Raw genomic sequence first — 10077 nt, 5'->3', positions numbered from 1 at the left:
CACTCCTTCCCATTGCTTTCTACTTGTGCTCAGCCCTGTTTTGTGTGTGCCTGCTGTCCCTCTTTCCCTCCTTCTCACTGCTTTCTAATTGCACCCCACTCAGCCTTGTGCGTTCCTACTGCCTTCCTTTCTCTCCTTCTCATTCCTTTTTCCTTGCACTCAGCCCAGTTTTATGCATGCCTGATGCCATCCCTTCCATCCTTCTCACTGCTTTCTTCTAGCACTCAGCCCAGTTTTGTGAATGCCTCCTGCCTGCCTCTCCCTCCTTCTCTCTGCTTCCTGCTTGCCCTCAGCCCCGCTTCGTGTGTGCCTGCCTCTTCCTCCCTGCCACTGTTTTCTCTTGCTTTCAACCCGGTTTTGTGCATGCCTGCTGCATGCCTCACGCTCATTCTCACTGCTTGGTCCTTTTACTCACTCTGTTATTGTCCAAGCCTGCTTCCTGCTTCTTCCTTCTTCTCTCAGCTTTCAGCTAGAACTCAGCCCAGTTTTGTGAGAGCTTGCTGCCTGCCTCTCCCTGCTTTCTCCTTCCTGTGAGACTGGTTTTGTGAGTGCCTATCTCTCCCACCTTCTCACTGCTTTCAGATTGCGGTCATCTCAGTTTTGTGCATGCCTGATGCCTGTCTCTCCTTCCTTCTCAATGCTTTCTCCTTGCTCTCAGACTTGTTTTGTGCCTGCCTGCCTGCCTCTCCCTTCTTCTTACTGCTATGTCCTTTTGTGCTGAACCCAATTTTGTGTGTGCCTGCTGCCCTACTTTCCATCTTGCTACTTTTTCCCCTTGTGCTCAGCCCATTATTTTCCATGCCATGTGGCTGCCTTTCCCTCCTTCTCATTGCTTTTTCCTTGCTCTCAGCACAGTTTTGTGCGTGCTCGCGTCCCTCCTTTCTGTTCTTACTGTTTACTCCTTGCACTCAGGCTGTTTTTTTTCAACCCTCCTGACTTCCTTTTCCTCCTTCTCATTGATTTTTTCTTGTGCTATGACTGGTTTTGTGTGTGCCTGCTGCTCTCATTTCCCCTTTTCTCACTGCTTTCTGTTTACACTCAACCCGTTTTTTGTGTGTGCTTGCTGCCTGCCTCTCCCGCCTTCTCACTGCTTTCTACTTGCTCTCAATCCAGGTTTGTGCTTGCCTGCCACCTGTCTTTCCCTCCTTTTCACTGCCCCCTTCTCACAGTTTTGTCCTTGACTCAGTGTGGTTTTGTGCACCGTGCTGCCTGCTTTCTCTTTGCACTCAGCCCTTTATTTTCCATGCCTCGTGGCTGCCTTTCCCTCCTTCTCATTGCTTTTTCCTTGCTCTCAGCCCAGTTTTGTGCGTGCCCGCCTCCCTCCTTTCTGTTCTTCTCACTGCTTACTCCTTGCACTCAGGCTGTTTTTATCCGCACCTCCTGACTTCCTTTCCCTCCTTTTCATTGATTTTTTCTTGTACTACGACTGGTTTTGTGTGTGCTTGCTTCTCTCATTTCCCTTTTTCTCACTGCTTTCTCTTTAAACTCAGCCCGTTTTTTGTGTGTGCTTGCTGCCTGCCCCTCCCACCTTCTCACTGCTTTCTACTTGCTCTCAATCCAGTTTTGTGCTTGCTTGCCACCTGTCTTTCCCTCCTTTTCACTGCTTTCTGCCCCCTTCTCACTGTTTTGTCCTTGCACTCAGCCTGGTTTTGTGCATGCCTGCTGCCTGCTTTCTCCTTGCGCTCATCCCTTTATTTTCAATGCCTCATGACTGCTTTTCCCTCCTTCTCATTGCTTTTTCCTTGCTCTCAGCCCAGTTTTGTGCGTGCCCACCTCCCTCCTTTCTGTTCTTCCCACTGCTTACTCTTTGCACTCAGGATGTTTTTTTTTCAGCACCTCCTGACTTCCTTTCCCTCCTTCTCATTGATTTTTTCTTGTGCTATGACTGATTTTGTGGGTGCTTGCTGCTCTCATTTCCCTTTTTCTCACTGCTTTCTCTTTACACTCAGCCCGTTTTTTGTGTGTGCTTGCTGCCTGCCTCTCCCACCATCTCACTGCTTTCTACTTGCTCTCAATCCAGTTTTGTGCTTCTCTGCCACCTGTCTTTCCCTCCTTTTCACTGCTTTCTGCTTGCGCACAACCTATTTTTTGTAAGTGCCTGATGCTTGCCTCTGCCCTCTTCTCACTGTTTTGTCCTTGCACTCAGCCTGGCTTTGTGAATGCCTGCTGCCTGCTTTCTCCTTGCGCTTAGCTCATTTATTTTCCATGGCTTGTGGCTGCCTTTCCCTCCTTCTCATTGTGGTTTTTTCTTGTGCTATGACTGGTTTTGTGTGTGCCTGCTACTCTCATTTCCCTTTTTCTCACTGCTTTCTCTTTACACTCAGCCCGTTTTTTGTGTGTGCTTGCTGCCTGCCTCTCCCACCTTCTCACTGCTCAGACGGAGCCCTCAGCATTTCAGAGAGCCCACAGAAGCACAGGCAGAACTCACAGGTGTCCCGCAGGACAGGGACACAGTTGTTGCAAAAGGAGCCCAAGCAGCACTACAAGAAGGAGTCCAACGCTTCAGGAGAGCTACTCAGGGAGTTGTGCATCACAGGAAGGAGTGCTGGGAGCTGGAGTTACACGAAGCCTGAAGACCCCGTGGAAGAAGTGCCAGCAAGCCCTGGCAGCTGCAAAAGATGCGGTGCACGGGGGTACTGTCCTGCATGGGAAGGCAACGGCTTACCTCCACCCAAGCTGGACAGCTGTTAGAGACGACCAACTTCACCACTTCCGACCACCACCGGTGATGCAGGTTTGTAGGAAGATAGCCTCTTTCTAGCCTTGTTACCCCCACTTTTGGCCTGTTTGTGAGTATATGTCAGGGTGTTTTTACTGTCTCACTGGGATCCTGCTATCCAGGGCCCCAGTGCTCATAGTGGAAACCCTATGTTGTCAGTGTGCTTGATATGTGTCACTGGGATCCCGCTAACCAGGACCCCAGTGCTCATAAGTTTGTGGCCTAAATGTGTTACCTGTGTGGTGCCTAACTGTACCACTGAGGCTCTGCTAACCAGAACCTCAGTGTTTATGATTTCTCTGCTTTTAAAATTGTCACTGCAGGCTAGTGACTAATTTTACCAATTCTGATTGGCACACTGGATCCCCTTATAATTTCCTAGTATATTGTACCTAGGTACCCAGGGTATTGGGGTTCCAGGAGATCCCTATGGGCTGCAGTATTTCTTTTGCCACCCATAGGGAACTCAGACAATTCTTACACAGGACTGCCACTGCAGCCTGAGTGAAATAACGTCCACGTTATTTCACAGCCATTTTACACTGCACTTAAGTAACTTATAAGTCACTTATATGTCTAAACCTCAATTAGTGAAGGTTAGGTGCAAAGTTACTTAGTGTGAGGGCACCATGGCACTAGCCAAGGGGCCCCCACATTGTTCAGGGCAATTTCCCCGGACTTTGTGAGTGCAGGAACACCATTACACGCGTGAACTACATATAGGTCAATACTGTAACCATGGTAACTCTGAACATGGCCATGTAACATGTCTAGGATCATGGAATTGTCCCCCCAATACCATCTTGGAATTGGGGGGACAATTCCATGCATCCCCGTGGCTCCATCATAGAGCCTAGGTACTGCCAAACTAACTCTCTGGGGTTTTCTCTGCAGCTAACGCTGCTGCCAACCCTCAGACAGGTTTCTGCCCCCCAGGGGGTGTGGGCAGCCCAGTCCCAGGAAGGCAGAACAAAGGATTCCCTCTGAGAGAGAGAGTTACACCCTCTCCCTTTGAAAATAGGTGTTAAGGGCTTGAGAGGAGTAGCCTCTCCTGGCCTCTGGAAATGCTTTGAAGGGCACAGATGGTGCCCTCTTTGCATAAGCCAGTCTACACCAGTTCAGGGATCCCCCCAGCCCTGCTCTGGCATGAAACTGGACAAAGGAAAGGGGAGTGACGACTCCCCTGACCAGCAACTCCCAAGGGGAGGTGCCCAGAGCTCCTCCAGTGTGTCCCAGACCTCTGCCATCTTGAATGCAGAGGAGTGAGGGCACAATGGAGACCTTTGAGTGGCCAGTGCCAGCAGGTGATGTCAGAGACCCCTCCTGATAGGTGCCTACCTCTTTCTGTAGCCAATCCTCCTCTGAGGGCTATTTAGGGTCTCTCCTGTGGGTTTTTCATCAGATAACGAATGCAAGAGCTCACCAGAGTTCCTATGCACTTCTCTCTTCGACTTTTGCCAAGGAACAACCGCTGACTGCTCCAGGAAGCCTGCAAAACCACAACAAAGTAGCAAGAAGACTACCAGCAACATTGTAGAGCTTCATACTACCGGCTTTCCTGACTGTTTCCTGGTGGTGCATACACTGAGGGCTGTCTGCCTTCACCCTGCACTGGAACCCAAGATGAAATCTCCCGTGGGTGGACGGAATCTTCCCCCTGCTAATGCAGGCACCAAACTTCTGCATCACCGGTCCTCTGGGTCCCCTCTTATCTTAACGAGCGTGGTCCCTGGAACACAGGAGCTGGATCCAAGTGTCCCCGACAGTCCAGTGGCCCTTCTGTCTGAATTTGGTGGAGTTAAGTCCTTGCCTCTCCACGCCAGACAGAAATCCTGTGAACTACGTGAACTGCAGCTGCTAGGGCTTCTTTGCACTTTTACAGACTTCCATAGTGCACATCATAGCCCAGGTCCCCAGCCCTCCGTCCTGCATTGCCCAACTCGCTGAATTGGACTCCGACTTTGTGGAACTCTCTTTTGTTGTGCTGAGATGATTGCCGTGCTCAGATCTTCTGAATGCCTGTTCAGGTACTTCTGCGGGTGCTGCCTGCTTCTGAATGGGCTCTTTGTATTGCTGAGCGCCCCCTCTGTCTCCTACTTCAAGAAGCGACTTCCTGGTCCTTCCATGGCTCTACCAGCACGCAAAATCCTTAACCGCAACTCTTGCAGCTAGCAAGGCTTGTTTGTGACCTTTCTGTGTGGAAACAACTCTGCATCCTCCAACACGCCGTAGGACAATCTCTGACCAAAGGAGAAGTTCCTGGCACCTTCCGTTGTTGCAGAATCTTTGGCTTCTTCCACCCAGAGGCAGCCCTTTTGCACCTTCATCCGGGGTTTAGTGGACTCCTGCCCCCCTGGACACTTGCGTGACTCTTGGACTTGGTCCCCTTCCTTTGCAGGTCCTCAGGTCCAGGAATCCGTGTTCAGTGCTTTGCAGTCAGTTGTTGTCTTTGCAGAATCCCCTATCTCGACTGTACTGTCTTTCTGGGGTAGTAGGGTAACTTTACTCCTACTTTTCAGGGTTTTGGGGTGGGGTATCTTGGACACCCTTAGTGTTTTCTTACACTCCCTGCAACCCTCTACACACTACACTAGGCCTCGGGTCCATTTGTGGTTCGCATTCCACTTTTGGAGTATATGGTTTGTGTTGCCCCTAGGCCTATTGTCTCCTATTGCATTCTATTGTGTTCTACAGTGTTTGCACTACTTTTCTAACTGTTTACTTACCTGATTTTGGTTTGTGTGTATATTTTTTGTATTTTACTTACCTCCTAAGGGAGTATATCCTCTGAGGCACTTTTGGCATATTGTCACTCAAAAAAGTACCTTTATGTTTAGTAACTATGAGTGTTTTGTCTCTTATGAGATAGTTCCAAGTGATATAACAGGTATAGTAGGAGCTTTGCATGTCTCCTAGTTCAGCCTAAGCTGCTCTGCTATAGCTACCTCTATCAGCCCAAGCTGCTAGAGCATTTCTAATCTACTAATAAGGGATAGCTGGAGCTGGACCTGGCACAAGGTGTAAGTACCACTAGGTACCCACTATAAGCCAGGCCAGCCTCCTACAAGGATCCACGCAGCTCAGCAGGTGATGGGATCCACACAGCCAGTCGTCGTTGCTGTTGGTGCCTTCAGATTCAGTGGAGTGACTGCTTCACCCCAAGGGAGATTCCTTCTTCTTTCCTGTGCAGACTGAAGTTGGGCTGTCCTAAGAGGATGCACAACCTAGAAGGAGCAGTGGAAACGAAGTTGCAGGCAAAGTCTTCATCTTTGTTGCAGACGTCAGGTCCTAGAGAGTCCATATGCCGTTTTTTTGGTTAGAAGTCGAACTAAGGGATACAGAGGAATCCTGCTGGAATCTTGCAAGCCAAATCTGAGGAAACACCCAAAAGAGAGATCCTAAATAGACCTGAAAGGGGGATTGGTCACCTAGCTGGGTGACCACCTATAAGGAGGGGGCTCTGACATCACCTGCCTGGCCTGGCCACTCAGATGCTCCCAGTATTTCCTGTCAACCTTGGATTCAAGATGGCAAAACCCAGGGACCCTTTGGAAGAGCTCTAGGCACCACCCCTGGGGTGGTGATGGACCGGGGAGTGGTCACTCCCTTTTCCATTGTCCAGTTTCGCGCCAGAGCAGGGACAGGAGGTCCCTGAACCAGTGTAGACTGGTTTATGCACAGAGGGCACCAAATGTGCCCTTCAAAGCATACCAGTGGCTTGGGTAGGCTACCCCTCCCAAGCCATATAACACCTATTTCTAAAGGAAGAGGGTGTAACACCCTTTTCACAAAGGAAACTTTTGTTCTGAATTCCTGGGCTTCAGCTGTTCAAGCACCAGGAGTGTAGAAACCTGTCTTTGAGGTGGCAGCAGCTGGGGCTGCCTGGAAACCTCAGAAGGCTGTGGAAGCAATGCTGGGCATCCTCTAAGGAGCCCCATGAGTGCATGGACTCATACAGCCAATACATGCAAAGGTATTGGGGTATGATTCCAACATATTTAATACCAAACAAGCCTTGGTTTGGAGTTACCATTATGTAGCTGGATATAGGTAGTGATCTATGTCCAGCAGACGTGTAAAATGGAGTTCCCACACTTACAAAGTCCAGGAAAGTGGATCTGGAGTTTGTGGTGTTACATCTGCTATTGCAGTGGTGTCATCACACACAGGTACCTGCAGCCTGTCCTCTGTTCTGAGAGGGCCTACCATAGGGGTGACTCATAGTGACCGGGTGCAGTGGTATGTAGTGAAAATGGGTACATGCACCCAGTTCATGTAGACTGCAATGGCAGGCATGCAAAACCCTTTGCATGGGTTACCTATGGGTGGCAGAATAACTGCTGCCACCTATAGGGATCCCATGGAACCTCAATTCCCTGGGTACCTGGGTACCATATACTAGCACAAATTTTGTGGGATGAAATATAGAGTTTTGGGAGAGAGATCATAATCACTGGGGTCCTGGTTAGCAGGATACCAGTGAACAAAGTCAAACACACTGACATCAGGCAGAAAAAGGGAGTAACCATGCCAAGAAAGAGGGTACTTCCCTACATAACTCCCCCTCCTCAAATGAAGGACAAGAAGGCTAACCTTGCCCAGATGAGTCTTCCTTGTCTAAGTGGAAATATCTGGAGAGTCATTCAGGAATGGATTGGTTACTCCCAGGTCTATGTTCCACTTTATAGTCCATTCCCTGTAGGGAAGTGGACCACCTTAACAATTTGGGGTTTTCTCATTTCATTTGTTTCAGCCATAAGAGAGGTTTGTGGTCTGTCTGAACAATGAAATGAGTATCAAATAGTTATGGTCTCAACTTCTTCAAGGCCCAGACCACAGCAAAGGCCTCCCTCTCTATGGCCGACCAATGCTTTTTTCTGGAGGTCAACCTTTTGCTTATAAAAACCATGGGTTGATCCTGGCCCACTGTATTGAGTTGTGAGGGAACTGCCCCAACCCCTACCTCTGAAGCATCAGTTTGTACTATGAACTTTTAGGAGTAGTTAGGTCTCTTTCGAGCAGGTGCAGAGCACATGGCCTGTTTGAGTTCCTCAAAAGCTTTTTGACAGCTGGCTGTCCATAATACCTTTTTAGGCATTTTCTTGGATGTGAGGTCATTAAGAGGGCTACAATGGAGCCATAGTGCTTAATGAACCTCCTGTAGTACCAAGTGAGGCCCAAGAAGGCTCTTACCTGGGTTTGTGTGGTAGGGGAGTCCAATCCAAAATGGTTTGGATTTTCCTCTGTAGTGGCTGAATCTGTTCTCCACCTACCAGGTCGCCCAGATAAACCACTTTCCCCTGCCCTATCTGGCACTTTGAAGGCTTGATAGTGAAGCCTGCTTTTTGTAGAGCCTCCAAAACATTCCAGAGGTGGACCAGGTGATCATCCCAGGTGGAGCTAAAGACAGCTATTTCATCTAGATATGCTGCACTATAGGCTTCCAAACCTTGGAGAACTGTGTTCGCCAGCCTCTGAAAAGTGTCAGGTGCAGTTGTTTTTAAAAAAAGGGCATTACTGTGAATTGCTTGTGTCCTCCAATGGTAGAAAGTACAGTTTTAGGTTTTGCTGCTTCTGATTACTCAATCTGCCAATAGCCAGCAGTAAGATCACAAGTGCTAAGATACTTGGCAGGTGCAAGTGTATCTATGAGCTCATCTGCCCTAGGGATAGGATGAGCATCAGTTTTTGTCACTGTGTGCAGCCCTTTATAATCAACACAAAACCTCATCTCTCTTTTGTCATTTCGGGAGTGTGGTCTTGGAACTAAGACCACTGAGTCAGCACAGGAACTATCAGAGTGCGCAATCACTCCTAGGTCTATCATCCTTTGCACTTCAGCTTTGATGCAGTTCCTGACATAGTCAGGTTGTCTGTAGATTTTACTTTTTACAGGCAAAATGTCCCCTGTGTCAATGGTGTGTTCACACCATGTGGTCCAGCCAGGCGTAAAGGAAAACATTTCAGAGAACTGCTCTAGGAGATTTCTGCAGTCTTGTTTTTGGGAGTCAGAGAGACAGTCAGCAATGCTATTCCCTCAACTGATCCATCAGCTGCAGAATTGGAGAATAAATCAGGGAGAAAGTCACTTTCATCTTCCTGTCCCTTATCAGTGGCCATGCATGAGCAGGGTTAAGTCAGCCCTGTCATAGTAGGGCTTTACGCAGTTCACATGAAGCACACTGAGGGGGCTTCTAGCAGTACCCAGGTCAACTAAATAGGTGACCTCACCCTTCTTTTCCACTATATTGTGGGGACCACTCCACTTGTCCTGGAGTGCCCTGGGAGCCACACGCTCCAGAATCCGCACTTTCTGCCCTGGCTGGTAAACAGTTAGAACAGCCTTCTGGTCATGCCTCTGCTTTTGCAATTCACGGCTGGCCTGAAGGTATTTAGTGGCCTTTTTCATGTATGCAGCCATCCTTGATCTGAGGCTAAGTACATAGTCCATAATATCTTGTTTAGGGGGCTTGAGGGGTTGCTCCCAACCCTCCTTCACAAGAGCAAGTAGACCCCTAACAAGGTGCCCAAACAGAAGCTCAAAGGGGCTGTAGCCCCCTCCCTTCTGAGGGACTTCCCTGTAGGCAAAAACGAGGCAAGATAATAGGACAACCCATCTCCTCCTGAGGTTTTCAGAGAGTCCCATTATCATGCCTTTAAGAGCTTTGTTAAACCGCTCAACTAACCCATTTGTTTGGGAATGGTAAATGGTGGCGAACTTATAATTTTTACCACACTCATTCCACATAGCATTTAAGTATGCAGACATGAAGTTGCTCCTCCTGTCTGATACTACCTCTTTTAGGAAACCCACTCTGAAGAAAATACCCAGGAGTGATTTGGCCACTGCAGAAGCTGTAGTGGTCCTTAGAGGTATGGCTTCTGGATACCTGGTGGCATGGTCCACCACCATCAGTATAAATCTGTTTCCAGAAGCTGTAGGAGGGTCTAGCTGGTCAACAATGTTAACCTCTATCCTCTAAAGGGTACCCCAACCATTGGTAGTGGGATTAAGGGGGCCTTTGGCATGCCACCTGTCTTACCACTGGCTTGACAGGTGACACAGGAGTGACACAACTCCTTTTTGTCTTCAGACATATGAGGCCAGTGAAAGTGAGGGACTAGTTTGTCCCAAGTCTAACTTTGCCCTAGTTGACCAGCTAGCAGAATGTCATGTGCAAGGGTCAATAAAAACTCTATGTATTGCAGAGGTACTACCAATTTCCTGGTGGCACCAGGTTTGGGTTCCCTTGGCTCTCAATACAGGAGGTTATCTTCCCAGTACACCTTATGGATGCCACTGACATCCCCTGTTTACTGTTGGACAGCTTGCTGTCTCATACCCTCTAGAGTGGGAT

Source organism: Pleurodeles waltl, chromosome 5 (assembly GCF_031143425.1).
Source record: "Pleurodeles waltl isolate 20211129_DDA chromosome 5, aPleWal1.hap1.20221129, whole genome shotgun sequence".
NCBI classification, from domain to species: Eukaryota; Metazoa; Chordata; class Amphibia; order Caudata; family Salamandridae; genus Pleurodeles; species Pleurodeles waltl.
The sequence above is the reverse complement of the archived record's forward strand: the minus strand, read 5'-3'. Positions refer to the sequence as shown.